The sequence below is a fragment of the Miscanthus floridulus genome, chromosome 11 (genome assembly GCF_019320115.1).
Source record: "Miscanthus floridulus cultivar M001 chromosome 11, ASM1932011v1, whole genome shotgun sequence".
Taxonomy (NCBI): domain Eukaryota; kingdom Viridiplantae; phylum Streptophyta; class Magnoliopsida; order Poales; family Poaceae; genus Miscanthus; species Miscanthus floridulus.
The window spans coordinates 82,310,268-82,327,819 of record NC_089590.1 but is presented as its reverse complement, the minus strand read 5'-3'; the positions used below and the strand labels follow the sequence as shown (position 1 = coordinate 82,327,819).

General features: G+C 45.9%; 1 pseudogene; it reads left to right on the top strand.

Moving 5' to 3' along the window:
• Positions 1-4,731: 4,731 nt before the first annotated feature.
• LOC136493602 (uncharacterized) lies at positions 4,732-6,046 on the top strand (annotated as a pseudogene).
• Positions 6,047-17,552: the final 11,506 nt, after the last annotated feature.

The following is a 17,552-nucleotide window of genomic DNA, read 5'->3' as shown; positions in this document are numbered from 1 at the left end:
TCCTCTTGTGGCTCGGGGACTGTGTCAGCACTATGTCTCAGTTCCTCACCGCATTGGGGACTTTCTCCTGTTGATCGTTGTTTCTGACCCTGGCACCACGTGACCACGTCACCTACTGTTAGGCTTGGGGACTAAGTGGGCACACTTCACCTTGCAGTGAATGTGCTTTTTCTCATTTTGAGGCTACGCCCGGGGACTGACTGCCTGCTCGGCTGGTCTTCTACTATTCTTCTACTTTGGATCCTGGCACCACATGACTACGTCATCTACTATCAGGCTCGGAGACTAAGTGGGCACACTTCACCTTGTGATGAGTGTGTTTGCTTTAATCTAGAAGACTTTACGCCTCTTGAAGCTGAAGAAGACTATCTCCCTTTCTTATGGTCGGACTCTAAGTGGGCACACTTGGTCCACTGTGAAGAAATTTTCAATTCTGAACTTGAGCTCCTTACACCCTTATGGCAAGCCGTACTTGGGTTACATTGCTCGGCAACGGTTCACGCTGCTCGGCGATGGTTTATGCTGCTCGGCAACTGCTCATAACTGTTGGGCAACTCATCATGGTGGTCGAACTATGAGTTTGACTGCTCAGCTTTGTTCGCACCTGCTCGGACAAGCTCAAGACGGCGTTGCACAATGGGTACAAAGGCGCTTAGGGACTAGCTATGGGGGGTACGACCCTGGATACCCACGGCAGACCACATGGGCTGCACCCCCAGTGGTGGCCCAGCCCACAAGATGAAGCCTTGTGGGGCATGACTCTGCTCGGCGCCTCTCGTAAGACACCGGGAAGATATCCTGAAGATACTACGAGATCTGTTAGGATACGTATGATCCCATGATTCCTGTAATCTGTTATTAGTTTCCAGTTATCTCTCAGATCTAACCGACTTATAACCCTACCCCTCGGACTATATAAGGCGGGCAGGGCCCCCCTCCAAACTCACGTAATATCATACGATAGCCAATACAATCTAACAGACCACAGGAGTAGGGTATTACATCATACCGATGATCTGAACCTGTCTAACTCATGTGTCTTTGTTGCCTTCTTGTTCTTAATTACACGTCTCTCTGCCGACCAATCTACCTTCATGGGATACCCCTCGGAGGACTGCCGATGATATTCCGTTGACAGTTGCCATGGAAAAAATGATCTTCCCTTCATTGCCATTGATTTATGCTTTCCTTTCCCTTGGCTGCCATCCCGTCAATTTCATGTGTAACGACGTTTGGAGGAGCTTTGCTTTGCCTCTTGGATCAAGTGTGCGTGGCATGATGGATCATGGATGGTATGGGGGTTGAGTGCCTAAGCAGCCACAGCAGCGGCGCATCACTTTTGGAGAGGGCAGCCATCGGTAGGCACACCGCAGCACCGCTGCCAAGTTAGACCATGACCTGCACGACTGCATGTGGCCACACAGGGGTGGCTCTACATGCGTGGAGCCATGCTGGGTCACGTCCATGCGCTCTGTGGGCTCGGGTACTAACTCCAGGATGGCTATGGCGTGCGGTTGGACCTCGTCAAGGGCCACCGCCTCCTGGTCACCGCGCTCGTGGTGCTTGCTCTCGCTGCTGCCACGATCGCCGTCGGCGTCGAAGGACTCCTGCTCCTACCGGACTTTGATGGAGAGACGGCTAGCGACCGGAGAACGTGGAGATGAGAAAGCTCGCGACACGCATCGTGGCGCATCTCACCGGCGACCTCCACCTGCCCCAGTTCCCTGGTGCCATCCAGTGTGTATCCTACCTTCTGCAGGACGAGACCACGCTGGCGTACAGCGACCAACAAGGGCTCATGCCCATCGTCCACAAAGGAGGCTGTTCGCTGGCTCATGGCCACATCTCCAGCACGCGCCCTCGACGACTAGCTTGCTCTTTCTTTCTACATGCACATGTGTGCGAGCGATTCGCCTGTCAGTGAGAAAGGGGACGCGCGTGGGGACACGTCATGGCGCTAATTCGTGCTATGCCGCCAGAGTTGATTTGCCCGGGCCGCCGATGTGTCGCAGACTCACGGTGTGTCGCTGGCGCCGATTCACAGGACTAGGATGTATGTGCGACTGATTCACACCGTGACCATGAAATTGACGGAATGACAGCCAAGGGAAAGGAAACATAAATCAATGGCAATGAAGGGGAGATCATTTTTTCAATGGCAATGAAGGGATGGTTATAATTTTCGGTGGCAACCAAGGAATTTTCTCAAAGATGATTGGTAGACGCGGGATGGGATGGACCTAGGTTTAGTGTTGTTTGACATCCAGTTATCATATTCGCTCCAGATTCATTGACTCTGCATCCCTCTTTTTTCAGCGATGGGGGACGTCCTTCCTCGTTCTCTCGTACTCTCCTCACCCCTGACTCCTCTCTGTCCTCCGAAAAAAGGCGCGAGCGGTCTGAGGGTGCGGCGGCCAATGGAGGAGCCGCAAGGATGAGCCACGAGGACGAGCTACGACGGTGAGCTGGCCCCGAGATGCGAGTAGTGGCCCTGGCCCTGGCCCCGGCCCCGAGCAGGCTGGAAATTCCAAAGGGGCAGAAGAAAAGAAAAAGAAAAGAAAAAACTGACAAATGGATCTCACCTGTTAGTGGGTGATGCCACTTTTTATGCCCCAAACCTAACAGAAAATGGATTGGTCCAATCTCTCTTCAACCAAATAGAAATTAGAGTCGTCCCCTCCCAGAAACCAGAGACGGGACCGTCCCACCCCACCTTGACTCCCAACCAAACACTACCTTAGAGATTTGCAATAGCAAGTACGGATAGCTTGAAGAAACATTTATTTTTAATACACTGAATGACAAAGTGTTCGAGATTTAAGTTTACGGTTTGATTTCTTAGGTCATAGGCTGATTTGTGTTATAATAATAATCTATTTCTAATTAATACCAACAACTTAGTAATACAAATATTTATTTATTATAAGTAAGGGTCTACGTTCAAAAGACTCGTAATATTGTATAAATTATTTATCTTATTTTTATTATAAAAGTATAGTTACGTCATCATTAGAAAATAATAAACAAATAAACAAATAAATGGGACAGAAAAGTCACGGACATCACGACGAGGTGGCACCTTTCTAAGGCCTCGACGCACGAAGCACCTGCGTGCGAGAAAAGGGATAAAAAAGACGAAGCAGACGGACAAGGAACGGAAATGAAATAAAAAAGAGAAAATTATTTCGTTGGTCTGAAAAAAGTGCTGCTTAATTTTTTGGTCTTCTTTTCTCGAACTTACTTATTTGGCCATAAAACGAATTTTCTTTCGTTTCTTTGTCCTTCCGTTAGTTTGATGAGCTACCCGATGTTAAGTTATGCGCGAAATGTCTCTTTTACTCCGAGCACCTGCACCGAAGGCTACAGTTACATTTCTTTCAAACTGAAATATGTATTAGGTAAGAGAAATGGAGAAAAAGAAAGAAAATACCAAGCTACAGGAGGAACGGTCGATACAAGAAGATAAAATCACCATCTGTTGCAGCTCATGTATACGTGAAAGTGAAAGCAAAATGAAGAACACATGTCGGTAAATACCGCAACAAAAAACCACTCGAACACGTCAACTACATAGAAATTGTGGAATGAAAACCACATGGGTCAAACGGCCAGGGCTAATCACCGCAAGTGGCTTGAAGCATGGACGAGCCATCACGTGTCATCCGCAGATTGAGTAACGTTCGCTCCGGGCGAACACTTGCCAAACTAAATTTAGGGACAGACCAGGAAGTGTTGGAGACTGAAGGAAGAGAACAACTCAAGGTGCCAAGTGTTACTCGTATAGTCGTATGGCATCACCGTCACAAGAAAAAAAAATGAGAGCTCTAGATAATATACTGATAAAAATCCAATATGATGAGTAGCAGAGACCGGCACTCAAATATGTATTAGGAAGATAGAAAAAAAAAAGCTAAAATCCACATCCACTAGTATAGGCCATGTTCGGCTTACCCCATATTCGGTTTGTTCGACTTGTTTTTTCAGCAGGAACAGTGTTTTTCTCTCACAATAATTCAGCCAGAACAGTGTTTTCAGCCAAATTTCAGACTAGCGAACGGGCCTATATATAGGATTGGATCAGTGGCGGATGTAGGATGGGAACAAAGGAAGGCTAAATAATGAAGATTTAAGGCTAAACCTAGAGATTAATGATGATTTTAGGACTAAGTAATCATGGTCTAATGAAGAAATCAGGACTCACTAGAGGTCTGTAGCCCCAGCAGCCCCCCTTTGTATCCGCCCCTAGATTGGATTTCTGATAAAGGTAAGGGGATTGCTCCACTGGTAGAAAAGAAAGGTAAGAATATCACACTTGGTTGAGACAAGAGTACAAGACCCTCTCTAGCATTTTTCTATCTTCAACCCCAAAAGGAAAAGAATATGGTCTGCAATACGGTTGGGTCCACTTTTCTTTGTTTTGCATTTCTCAGTAAAAAGAGAGCCGTCTCTCTAGAATTACAGTCACTGGTAAGATCTTGGTTTATTTAAATTACAAGGACATCCTAAATACATGTATTACCAAGGATATTGGTATCTTAGCAGCATTCCGAGTAACCTGAGAGCCCAGATTCAAAATGAAGAAATGGAAACTCGAATTGGTCGATTACCAAAACTAGGCTTTCGCCCATTAATGCGGTACAGTGAGCTGGGTTCATACCGTCAGCTCTGCGTACAAGAAATCGGGTACCCATAGCACACACTTTTAGTAACCTCCAAATTCTCACGGGAAGATGGACACAGTCCACAGGATTAGATTAGGGGATCCGTTAAACCAGAATCACAACTTACCTTTATTCCCTTGCCCTTTTGCAGAGCCCCATCCAGCTCTCCGCCGTCGGCCATGGGGCAAGCCTGGGGCAATCTCCAAGATAAACTCCAAGGTACCCGCCCCTTAACCCCATCGTTCGATTCGCATCTTATTGTCGGTCCAGTCTCGTGAGCGGTCGAGTTGGTGGAGATGAACGACGAATCGAATCGGTGCCTGCAGGGCGGCGGTGGAAGGAGCACCAGGTGAGGAAGATCACCGACAAGGTGTTCGACCGGCTCACGGAGGACGCCCAGAAGCGCGAGAAGGAGGTCCATCAGATTCGAGGAGGTCTACATCGCCGTCCTCTGCGTCTACAAGTAGAACAGCCGAGCGAATCCTGTCCTGTGCTGTGTTGGAATACTCTGCAGTTTTTATCTATTTCTGATTGGTTATTGTTGTTCTTGCTGGTGGCAGTGACATTAACAAGTACTTGCCGGGGCCGCACCACGATCCCCCGTCCAAGGAGAAGCTCAAGGCCATGATGGATGTAATCACAGTCTTCCCCTTTCCTTCCCCTTCGTTTAATTTTTGTTGTTTTCAGTATGGCCAATCGAGTATCGTGTTTTCATAATAATAAAAAAAATCGAGTATCGTGTTCTTCCAGCTGTTCCTTGAACTGGAAGCAAAGTGTTCTTGGTTTATGTGTTAGAAAAATCACAAAGTCAGTGGTTTGTTGTGGAAGACTGGGAGTAACTATTTTTCCCTTCTCGAGATCCCCGTTGCTTCAGCTGCTACAGGTATAGCTCTTGAGTCGAATCGAGTGTGGTTATCACTGGCTTGGTTTCTGCAACGCGCAGGAGTACGACGTGAACCTGGACGGGCTCCTGGACCGCGAGGAGTTCGCGGAGTTCATCCGGAAGCTGACCGCGGACTCGCTGTGCACTGATCAGCGTGAAGCTGCTGATCACGCTGGTGGCGGCGCCGGCGCTGGCGATGGCGACCAAGCGGGCGACGGAGGGCGTCCCCGGCGTGGGCAAGGTGGTGCGCAAGATGCCCAACGCGCTCTACGCCTCAGCCATCACCCTGGGCGTCGTGCTGGTGCAGAAATCCACCGAGGGCGTCGAGTGACTCGCACAGCTGAACTGCACCGTCGTGGGCTGTATAGATGGAGCAGGGTATCTAGGATAGGTGTTGTTTCTTTTCGGCTTGTGCGGTGATATGCTCTTTGATATCTCTGGGACAGATGTTCGATGTGATTTATCCTGGATTTGGGACATAATTGAGGATTCTTGTCAGTGAGTCATGGCTAAATTTTCTTTGAATGAAAAACGTGCTAAGATGAGGTCGATAAAAAAGTTGAGTCGCGGCTAATGTGCAATTTAGGAAGTGAACTCCGTGTCAGTAGTCTTTGTGATGCTTCGCGACTTCGTTTGTTCCCTTCTTATTTTATATATATCAAACACGGATGAGGTTCATTTTGTTGAGAGCTTTTGTTACCTTCTTTTTTTTTTGACCAAACACGGATGAGGTTCATTTTGTTGAGAGCTTTTATTTGCCCTTGTTTGTTTTGCTTTCCGACCTCAGTTGGGCTGGTTTTGCAATGAAAGAATCAGACTGGGCTTCCATTGATTCGCCAGGAGGCCCAGTAATAGCAGGCCCAGGACCATTGCCTTTCGGCAAGTTTTACTGAAAGCCCCAGTCGATTTGTCAATTGAAGAGTAGGGTTTTTTTAGCAGAACTAATTGAAGAGTAGGTGAAATGAAGTTCTCACTCCAGGGCTAACGTTGTTGAGCCCACAATTGATTCGCCGTGTCCTAATCGCATTCCCACAGGTCCACAGGCCACAGCTAGTACGTCTTACGGAGTTACGGTGTAGCAGTGCAGTACAGGATACACAAAGAAGCATCAGGATACAGGGGTACACCATAGTCCATAATGTGTGTGTAGTGCAACCATACCATTACCATGTGCACGTGATCACGACACGCCACCCCGTGAGCAGCCGCAGCCATGGCATCCACCATCCAGAGGACGAGGAGCGCACACTCTTCCTTGGCAAAGCAACGGCTGTATTACGGTCAAACGCAACAGGAGCAGAAGCAACAGTTGTCGTCCTGGACTTCAGTACAGCCAGGCGATTAGCCAACCCCGCAACCGGCCGCCGTCGTCCGTCCCGACGTCCCGGCCGTCAATTGGGACTTGAGAGAGAGAGCCTGTCGGCGCATCGGCGGCAGCGTAACTGCCGCCGTCGCCTCCCTGCTCCCGGTGCCCTGCGCCCTTTCACTGCGCTGGAGTACGATGCGATTGATGGCAGCTCCGGCTTTGGTCACGTGAGTGGCCCCCGCGCTGAGCGCCTAGCCCATGATCATCATTTGACAGGACTTGCTCAACCATGTCTGATCATATGACGCGACGTGCCGTCGGCTTGGGTTCAGAGACGAATCAAATGCAGTGAAAGGCGAGTCCAGCGTGGAAGCTTGCTTTCAGACAAAGGTTAGGATCATTTGGTTCGTGTATTGCCTTTGTTAGTACTACTACTCCAGCAGTGGGTGCAAGGTACTCCGTACGGAATACGTAGTAAGACCATAACGACAGTTGCATGAGCTCCAATTTGGTGTTGTTCTTATCGTGCCAAAGACAATTTTACAAATCTACAAATAAAGTGAAGAACGTGCAAGAATAAGTGAACAAGTAAACAACGGTCCAAGAGATGATTATGCAAACCCAAAATTAGGGTTCTTGGTTAAGGATGTCAATGGAGAATTCCCATACGGGGATAACCCCCCATACCCGTCCCCCGCGAACGCTCAAGGGAGAGCTTTTCCTCCCATCTCTGTTCCCGAGCATCGCGTGGCAGCTTGCCGGGCATGAGAGTGCCCATCCGGCGATCTGCAAGACAGGGGCCCCTTGCGCGTCCTTGGGCTGATGGGCCAGCTGCTGGCCTATGAGAATAGCTGGCTTCCAGAATTCCACAGAAGTCATGGTTGGTTCCGAAATAGACGGCTCAGATGATTGACTGCGGAGACAAGTTGATGTCCGACTTCAGATGATCTCATTGCATAATTTGAAACAAAGAGACCTAGAAAATCCAGAATGACTATCAATTTAGAATTAATGTTCCCTTGCGGGCATAGCACGGAGTCCATATTTTTTTATTTATTTTGTCTATAGTTTGGAATGGACCAGGACTAATAACTACTCTCTCTATTTTAAAGTTTTAGCTTTGCCCTAAGTCAAATATTTGTATCTTTCACCATTGATCGTAAAAAAATTATATAGAACCATGCTATAAGATTTATGTTTTTAGATTACTATGAGAAATACTTTCATAATACTATATAATTTATATGTTGTGAAACTATAATTTTTTTTAAAAAAATGACCGATCAAAGATAATAATGTTTGACTTAGGGCAAAGCTAATGTGACATGTAATAAAAGAACGGAGGGAGTTGTCCTATTAACTCCTATATATATGGACTAATAGACTAACAACTAATCCATAGCTAGTGGACTAAAAATTAATCAATTACTCCCTCCACCCCATAAAAAAGTGTTATTCTTGCTTCCCGAGAAGTCAAATATTTTTTTAATTTTTACCAAATATATATAAGAAAACATTAATATTTATGATGCATAATTAGTATTGTTAGATAGAGCGCTGAATATATTTTTATAATAAACTTATTTGGAGATAGAAATACTGCAAATATTTTGTATAAAACTAGTTAAATTAAAGAAAGTTTGACCAGCACGAGTCCTATAATAACTCTCTCTATGGGGACTAAGGGAGTAATTGTTAGTCCTATAGATGCAAACAATCATTTAAACTAAAAATTCGGAGGGCCTCCTAAGCTACAACAGGGCAACATATATTTCTGCTTGCTTGAGCCCACATCAACTGAGCTACACTTGCACAAGTGCACAAAGAGATTACTCAGATTAGCAGAGTTTCTGGTCTCATGGGGCCAAGGCTCTTTTTGGATCCTGACCACAGCCGTACCGCATATTCGATTCTCACGAGTTGCAACAAATTACGTTTGAAAAATGATGTGCCGAACTTTTTGCAAGAAATGCTGTAAATAAGCACCGGAGGGACGCCGAACTTTTTTCAGCGCGCTATAGTTCCGGTAAGAGGGCAAAGGTGAGGCGTGACAACTGACAAGCTATGGCGCGTAGGGAACTAAACAAGACTCAAAGCTGCAAATTACTTAAACATACTCCCTTCGTCCAAAAAAGAATGTAATTCTCACTTCCCGAGAAGTCAACCATTTTCAACTTTGACCAAAGTTCTACGAAAAGTACTAACATTTATAATACAAAACAAGTATCAATAGAGTAATGATGGAATATATTTTCATAATAAATCTTGGTTGACACATATTAATACTAATCGCTATAAACTTGATCAAACTTTAGCAAATTTGATGGGCACGATTCTCGTAACTCCATTTTTTTTTTTTTTTGACGGAGGGAGCAGGCGTGATGCCGAATGACAGATTGGGCCCATATGTCAAAACACCTGCTAGTGACGTGATTCGTATGCAGGGGATTTAATGGGCCTGGGCCGAACTGGGTCGCGGGCTTTTCCCACAGCTACAAAATGTAGGGCCCCACTTATAGCTTTACAGATACCGACACTCTGTTTTCCTAAAAAAAAAAACGACACTCACAGTGTGTTCAGCCCCCATGGACACGTCAGGCCTAACGACCTGCACTGTGCTCGATATCTTTGGACACGCATCATCGAATGATGATTCAAGTTCGTACAGACACATGCTACCGCTCCGAACTCGTGATGAGCCCTGAGCCTCCACTCGTGACGACACTGTGCATACCGCTCCGCTCGCATGTGAGCTGGGAGACAGCTCGCTTGGACGCTACTTTAACACGTATCCACGCTAGAATCATTGGCCTTGGCCATGCACCATGCCGGCGTCTCTGGCTCTGTTCGTCCGTAGATAAGACGGTCGATATTGATACTGATTTATTATTAAAGAAAAAATATTATTATTTTGCTGAAATGAGCAAACATGCCATCATGTGACTCACTCACGAGTAGGGATGAAAACGGTACAGATATTTTTTGACCGTATTCGAAACCAAATCCGTTTAGAGGGGATGAGATCTGTCCGTATTCGAGTCCGGATATCCAACATCCGATACCGTATCCGTATCCAAATACTCAAATCGTATATTTATGATGTCGATATCCAATCGTATCCTATCCGACATAGTTGACACTATTCGTATTCGAATCCGAATCCGGACAGAAATATGGAAACAAATATAATATCGGTGATATCCGTCTGTATCCGATCCATTTTCATCCCTTACGAGAGGGGCCCAGGCCCAGCTTTCATTACTCGTTGACGTGGAAAATTACGTCCTACCCCACCCCATTCATGTCGGGTAGCATGCCATCGCCGCAGTGCACTGTAGCGCGGTCGCCGTGGCTGGTGACGAAGTTTTTTTTATTTGGTGGTCTCTGATCTTCTTTCTAGTGGCAGCGGCACGTACGGGCAGAGAGGTCAGGGTAGCAGTCTGGACGATGCATCATGCATGGCGCTCTGCGTGCTCAGCCTTCCCATCGGGCTTCGGCCCGGGCGCTTGCCGCCTGGCCATGCTTGTGAAACCGTGTTCGTGCATGGAAACCTTTTTGGTCTCTGGCTGACCCGGAAGGCGTGGTCTTCTGTCTCGACGACGCACGTCAGCCCTTGGGACAACGCCTGCCGTGGCCGCAAATACTGGAGCATGGTCAGGTCAGGGCCGTCCTTGGTGGCTCAGGGCGAATTTGAAAATAAGGCTGTATGTTAAACAAAAAAGTCGTTTCTAAAAACAGTTTTTTTTTTGTTAATTATCTAGCAGTTAAACAATTATACCAACTCATTATTACTAGTATAGTACTCGTGCTAACGCTACGGCTTTGTTTCAGGGATATACATGGAAACAACCAAACAACGATTTTTGTTTCCAGAGTTTAACTTTCACACAATTGTATATGACCATGTATATACAATCCAACAAACACTTACATGTTACAAGACATAATAAAGTTATTTCTCGCATTAACCATATAATTTACAATCTGCCTAAGTCCTTAAACATGTCTAGGAGATCTTCATGGTCACTTCATGCAAACTTCATCCCAAATAATCAAAGATGTCGTACCAAACTTCTTAAAGTAGATACAGCTTCTTAAAGTAACTCTATAATTCACTTTTGATAAATGAAAGAAAAAATTGTATTTGATCTTTTTTTTAAATTAAATAGTAGATATAGTCGTAAATATACGTGCGCAACCGCGATGGATATTTATCTGGTTGTTCCTCGGTTTCTCCCTCTCTCACATCCTGTTTTTCTTTCTTCAGATGATTTTCTGGTATTAGAAAGCTAACTAATGAAAATTATTGGATAAAAAGAAAAAAAAATCTTCTTGGCATAATCAACTGATTTATCAAGTAAGTTTTAAGTATTCCATCTGTTTTAAATCGTAAGTCATTCCAGCTTTTCTAGATTGATACTCCCTCAATTCTAAATTATAAGTCACTCTGACTTTTTTGGTTTATCTATTTTGCTGTGTATCTAGACATATTACGATATCTAAATGCATAACAAATTAGATGTGCCAAAAAAATCAAAGTGACTTATAATTTAGAATGGAGGAAGTAGTTTTTACTATGTATATAGACATGATGTATATTTAGGTGCATAGCAAAAGCTATATATCTAAAAATTAGAACAAAATTAATTGTCTCTAGCTTGCGTGTTCTATTTCATAATGGCCTTTTATTTTTATAATCACATGTCAAGTCGGTTCGTTTATTTTGTAAACCCGGTCAGGGCGTGTAGTGTGTTACTTTTGTAACATAGTGGTCTAACTCCTCTCTTTGGAGGATGAAATCGGGTATTTCTTCTATTTTTTAAAAAAATAGGCAAAACCAAATGTGCTAAACCTCTTCATCGATCTCCTCTCTGTGGGCCCAGACTGTAAGTGACTCGTTTTGCTTCCTTGTCCGCCGTTGGTATTTTATGAGAAGAAAGGGGTAGACCTTTCTAGGTTTAGCCACGCTGCAGACGCTCCACTGCTCCTACTGACGCGTGGGGTCATCAAACCAGGTCCCACGTGTTCTTGACGGAAACATGCGAGTGGGTATGTTGGCAGGTCTGTCGTCATTCCTTATTGACGTAATACCAGAACGACACAGAGAGTTTTGGAAGGGGCGCGTCAGATGGGGCCGGGCTCGGCGTGGATTTTTTTCATTATAATGACAATTCTGGAAATTGCCTTGATTGGAGTCACGGATCCCTCCTTCCTATTTGTCTTGACTGACTTCCATATTTGCCTTGATTGACTTCCATTGGTTTCTATTTTACCGTAGACTACGGGATGTGCTGAAAATTGCCTTGATCGGAGTCATGGATCCCTATTTGCCTTGATTGACTTCCATAATTGCCTTGATTGACTTCCATTGGTTTTCATTATTTTACCGTAAACTACGGAATGTGTGAGGCGTGCGTTGAAGCATGGGTGGGGGAGATCCAAATAACGTTGGCCATCGGATCAAGTTGAAGCATGTGAGAAAGGATTAGGAGCAATAGATTTTAATGATACGGTAATCCTAGGTATAATTTCGTTGGTGCAAATGGTTGTAGTCTCTCAGCGGGTCAATTTTTTTGGAAGACCTAGTATAGTTTTGATTGGTCCTTTATAGTAGAAATTTATGATCATTGCTCAAAATGCAAAGAAAAAAAACTAACATGTATTAAAACCTGAAGATCACGGATTTGGATTGGAAACAAAATTTGATTGATGAGATTTAATTTCAAAGTTAAAGTGTGTATGCACATGCGGAAAATAAGCGGATATGAGAAATATAGAGCCTAGAGAGGTGTGGGAGTTATTGACTTGTCGAATTGTGGTGTGCGGTAACTGGTCATGCAATGAGTTTCTATTAACTAATCAAACTAGTAACGCTAATTTGTAGTATCACTAACAACTGTACTTAATACAAATCAGAGGCCGTAATAATATTTTAGAGTCCCTGAACATTGCACATAGGCAGTAATAAATTTAGCAAATCTGCTGGTTACTCGTTGCATCCGAAAATAACATTATTTATTGTGTCCGAGAAGTCATTTTTTTATTAACTAGATTTGTACAAAATATTACCAATGTTTGTATTTTTCTCTAATATATTTTACTATGAAAATTTATTTTAAAAGATATGAATTTGAATTGTTCAAAGTTTTGGCTAGAACATATCAAGAGGATATGTAGAGAGTTGTTATTCAATCTTAATTTTTAGATTTTTTCAGACAACAATCTTACACAACCAACCAGTACAATTGAAAAGACAATTCACGAGAAAAAAATCCATAATTTCACATAGCTAAGCAATGATAAAATTGCATGTTTCACGAGCAATACAAAAAATCAGGTATATGAAATATACTAGAAGTGGGGTATGTAACATATACGATATGAAGTTTGAGCCTTGGTTTATATTATCTCTATTGATTTCATATGTTTAGAACAGCATTGGAAATGAAACCATTTTTTGCAGCTTTGCTGGTGTTATGTTTCCTCGTTTCTTTTATAGTCAGGGGATTTTCTAATGCAAGCTCACCAGAGAGAACATCCGTAGGGTCTTAACACTTGCTATTAAGTGTACGTACACTAGTTTTTTTTATTTCAGCAGCAAAACCACTACAAAAATGAGCCCCTAACAAGTACAATCGCCACAGAGCCCTCACGGTATGGATTTCACTCACCTCTTCACCCCTCGCTGCCGGGGGAACGGTGATCTGCTTGCCGTCGCTTGGTCGTAAACGATCGTAAATTTCTAGCCAGGAACAATATTTTTCTTTCACACCAAACCAGTCAGCAGTAAATAATCCATGATACGATACGGACTCCCGAACAGGCTGCGTGTCCCCGTCACCGGTGGAAGTTCTGGATTGCCGTTCTCCTCCCTGGACCACTGCAGATTTGTTGCAGCGAAGGACTAGCTACCACAACTGCGAGAAAAAAAGAGGTAGCATGTGCAAGTGCAAGCGTGCAACCCAGTAACGATAACGAAAGTAAAAAAGCTCGTGCCATCGAGACGCAGGCGCAGACCCAGTCTCCTGTCCGATACAGCAGGCCGACGTTGACGCATGGAGGTTCGCAGCGTGTGACTGGTGAGCTGTGGACCTGGCCCCGGTTTGGGTGTGGGGGGCGTGGCATTGACGGCAGTCGGCCCGCCGCGGCGCCGCTCTTGCTCACAGCGTGCCAGTGATTTGTACGAGGCGCGGTAATAACTTGTCGATGTCGTTGATCTGGTCCATGTGGATTGATCGGACCGTGAAGGGCAGGACCATTGGACTGTGAAGGGCAGGACCGTGAAGGCGGTCAATACATTTGCACAGTTCTCGAGAAGGACGTCGTCGTTGGGCCTACGTGGGGTGTGAAGGCGCAGGGCTGTGGCCTATGCGCGCTGGCGGGCCGGCCCCCACCCCGCTGGGTGAGAACAGCTGGACCACGACGTCAAAACGGCCTCAATTTAACGTGCCTCAAATTGATGCCTCAATTGTGGGTACATTGTGGGTACGTTGTCAATCTTACCGTCTCGTCACACTGTACCCACAATTTAACGTGCCAACTGTCTACGGAAAATCGGGCCTCTACGCTGGCTCTCCCTTGTCCTACAAGTCAACAAAAAGGTGCGTGTGTGGCTTCGATGCCACTAGAGTCGCTCTCGGCGCTCATGCAGTGAGAAAGCAACTCGGTGCACATTGCTGCAGGTCCTACTGTCCTGTAGCTAGGTTCGATAGGATAGGATCATAGGAGCATGAGAGTTGCTGTGCTTTGTGATAGGAGCCCTAGACCGATGACTTGCTTTAGAACAACTACATGTTCGGCTGCTGTTTCTGTTTGTGTTTGGCTTAGCTTATCAGTCAACCAATAGTATTTTTCTTTCACACTAAACCAACTAGTAATACTTCAGATCGTGACTTAAGCCAATCCGACCAAAATGAACAGGCTGCTGGTCTTTTTTTTCTTCGCAGCTAAGGAGTATTGAATCCTCACGTGATGCCATAAAGGCATGCTAATGAAAGCGGTAAAAATCTCGCACATCTTCACCATTTATTTTTTTGGAAAGGTACACATCTTCACCATTGAACTAGGCAAATGTGAACCACCACCGAAATGGTACACATCTTCACCATTGAAGGGATCAGCCAAAAAAAACGCGAAATTTACAGCGGCTACGAGCGTGAGCCAAGCAGCGCGCCGGGCTACGGGAGCGGGACCCTAGCGGCGGCGCCTGCCTCCTTTGTCCACAGCTGGAGGGGAAGCTTGCCTCCTCCCGGTCCATCACGTGTGCCAGCTGTCCTGCGATGCCCAACCAGCGGCGAACACCTCTACGCGCGCCCCACATGGTCGTGGACGTGGGATACACGTCGCGGCAGCAAGGGGGGCCGTCGCGTACAGGTGCCCTGAGCCCCTGACCAGCGTACCACGAACCATGCATGACCCCAGCGATGAGGTGGCCATGGCCATGGGGCTCACTGGACCATGCTAATCCACGACTCCAATCGCTTACGTGGTGTTGGGATCAGTTACTAAAATTTAGGATTTGTATTGAGAGGATGGTGAATAAAGTGTTTGAATACTAATAAAAAAATAAATTACATAATTTATCAGTACTTCACGAGATGAATTTTTTAAACCTAATTAATCCGTCATTAGCACTTGTTTACTGTAGCAGCACATTGTCAAATCATCGGCTAATTAGGCTTAAAAGATTCGTCTCGCAAATTAATCGTAAACTATGCAATTATTTTCGTAATTAGTCTATACTTAATATTTTATACATGTGTCTAAACATTTGATAAGTCAAGAAAACCAAACACTATCTTATGGACACGATACGTGCTACTGTCCATTACAAATCCTCTTCGTTATTTTATTATAGTAGTTCAGTAGTACGTACCATCCCCCTAGAGAAAACTCTATCATTGTCCACTAGTGTCCGGAGGTTCCGGTGGATCGCCTGTTCATGAGGGTCGTTCGGCTCAGACAGGCCATGCAGAAGCATTGCCACGGCGGCGATGTTCAGATTGGCCTGAGCGAACTGTGGGGGATCGTTCCCCTTGTCCATGGCGTTGTGCTGGACTCGACGGGCGTGACCCTGGGCACCGCTCGCCGGTCTACGCGCACGGAGCGCAGTGTGGTGCGCCGAGCGCGCTAGCACAGTCAGTGGTTGGTGCAGCCACTGTTGTCGTGGTTCCTTGTCGTGCTCGCGTGCGAGCTCGGGGGTCTCCGCAAGAGGATCCGGAGGGACGTGAGTCTACAAGGACTGTGTTACCGCCGGTGGCTGTCCCGGAGCGTCCGCCATAGCGCACTCTCAGGGACGGACGATGGTTAGGCGCCACGTCACCGATGCTGGAGCCGTCACTCTCATGATCGTCATCCGTGAGGTCGAGGAAACATGTGGGGGCGTAGCTCGCCATCCCCACGAATTTGGATGTGAGAGGGGGCGACGTCGGCATCCTTCGGAGCCCCGGGCGTACGCGTTCGCAGGGAGACGCGAGGCCATAGGGGAACCGATCGTATGGCGATCGCGTCGGGGATAACAGTGTCCCTCTGGGTAATCGGCGGAGGATAGAAAATAGTAAGTAAATAACAATATGTACATTACTCACAGCATGGTTTGAGCAGAGAGTTTGCTCGGAATGAAGCGTAGATGCCGCGTTGTTGAAGTCGTGCGTCCCAGGAGTCGATGGAGGACGCCCCTCCGATGGGTGCCAGAACGAGTGCCTCCTCACGGAGGTGTAGTACGTCGAGCCGATCGACGATGAAGTCTAGGCTTCCGAATAGAAAGGCCTAGGGATGGCTCGAAGATGGGTGGAACCCACATCCCAACAGGTGGGATGAAAGCTCTAGTTTAGTTTTGGTTAATTGATGAAACCCTAAGTGCTAACCTAGTTTATCAAGATAATTATGAGATAGGTAGCACTACTCCAAGTGATGAAGCAATGTCGAAGATCATGACAATGGTGATGGTCAAATGCTTAAACTTGGAAAAGAAGAAAGAGAAAAACAAAAGGCTCAAGACAAAGATATAAAATGTAGTAGCCATTTTATTTTAGTGATCAAGACACTTAGTGAGTGTGATCACATTTAGGATAGATAGCCGTACTATTAAGAGGAGTGAAACTCGTATCGAGAATGCGGTTATTAAAGTGCCACTAGATGTTCTAATTCATTGCATATGTATTTAGGATCTAGTGGAGTGCTAACACCCTTGAAAATGTTTACGAAAATATACTAACACATATGCACAATGTGATACACTTGGTGGTTGGCACATTTGAGCAAGGGTGAAGGAGATAGAGCGAAAAAGAGTTAGTCACGCTGGTTATAGAGTGACCGGACGCGTCCGGTATTTTGGCAGCAGACTCAGCGACCGGATGCGTTCGGTCGCCACATCAGACGCATCCGGTGTGACTCAGCAGGCACAGTGTACGGCAGGGCAGTCGATCGGACGCTGGCAGCGTTCGGTCCGGTATCACCGGACACGTCCGATCGGGCATGGTTGCTTACTGTACTCCACAAGACGTTGTGGCTCAGCGTTTGGTCATTTGTGATTCTGCATCCGGTGTGAGCATCCGGTTGTCAGCAGAATGGGCAGCAACGGCTAAGTTTGATTTGAACTAGGACACGTGGCGGTCTGGGGCTATCGGGACACGTCCGGTATGCCAATCGGACGCGTCCGGTATTCACGACCAGAGCGTCTGGTGCTGCGTTCGGTGCTGTG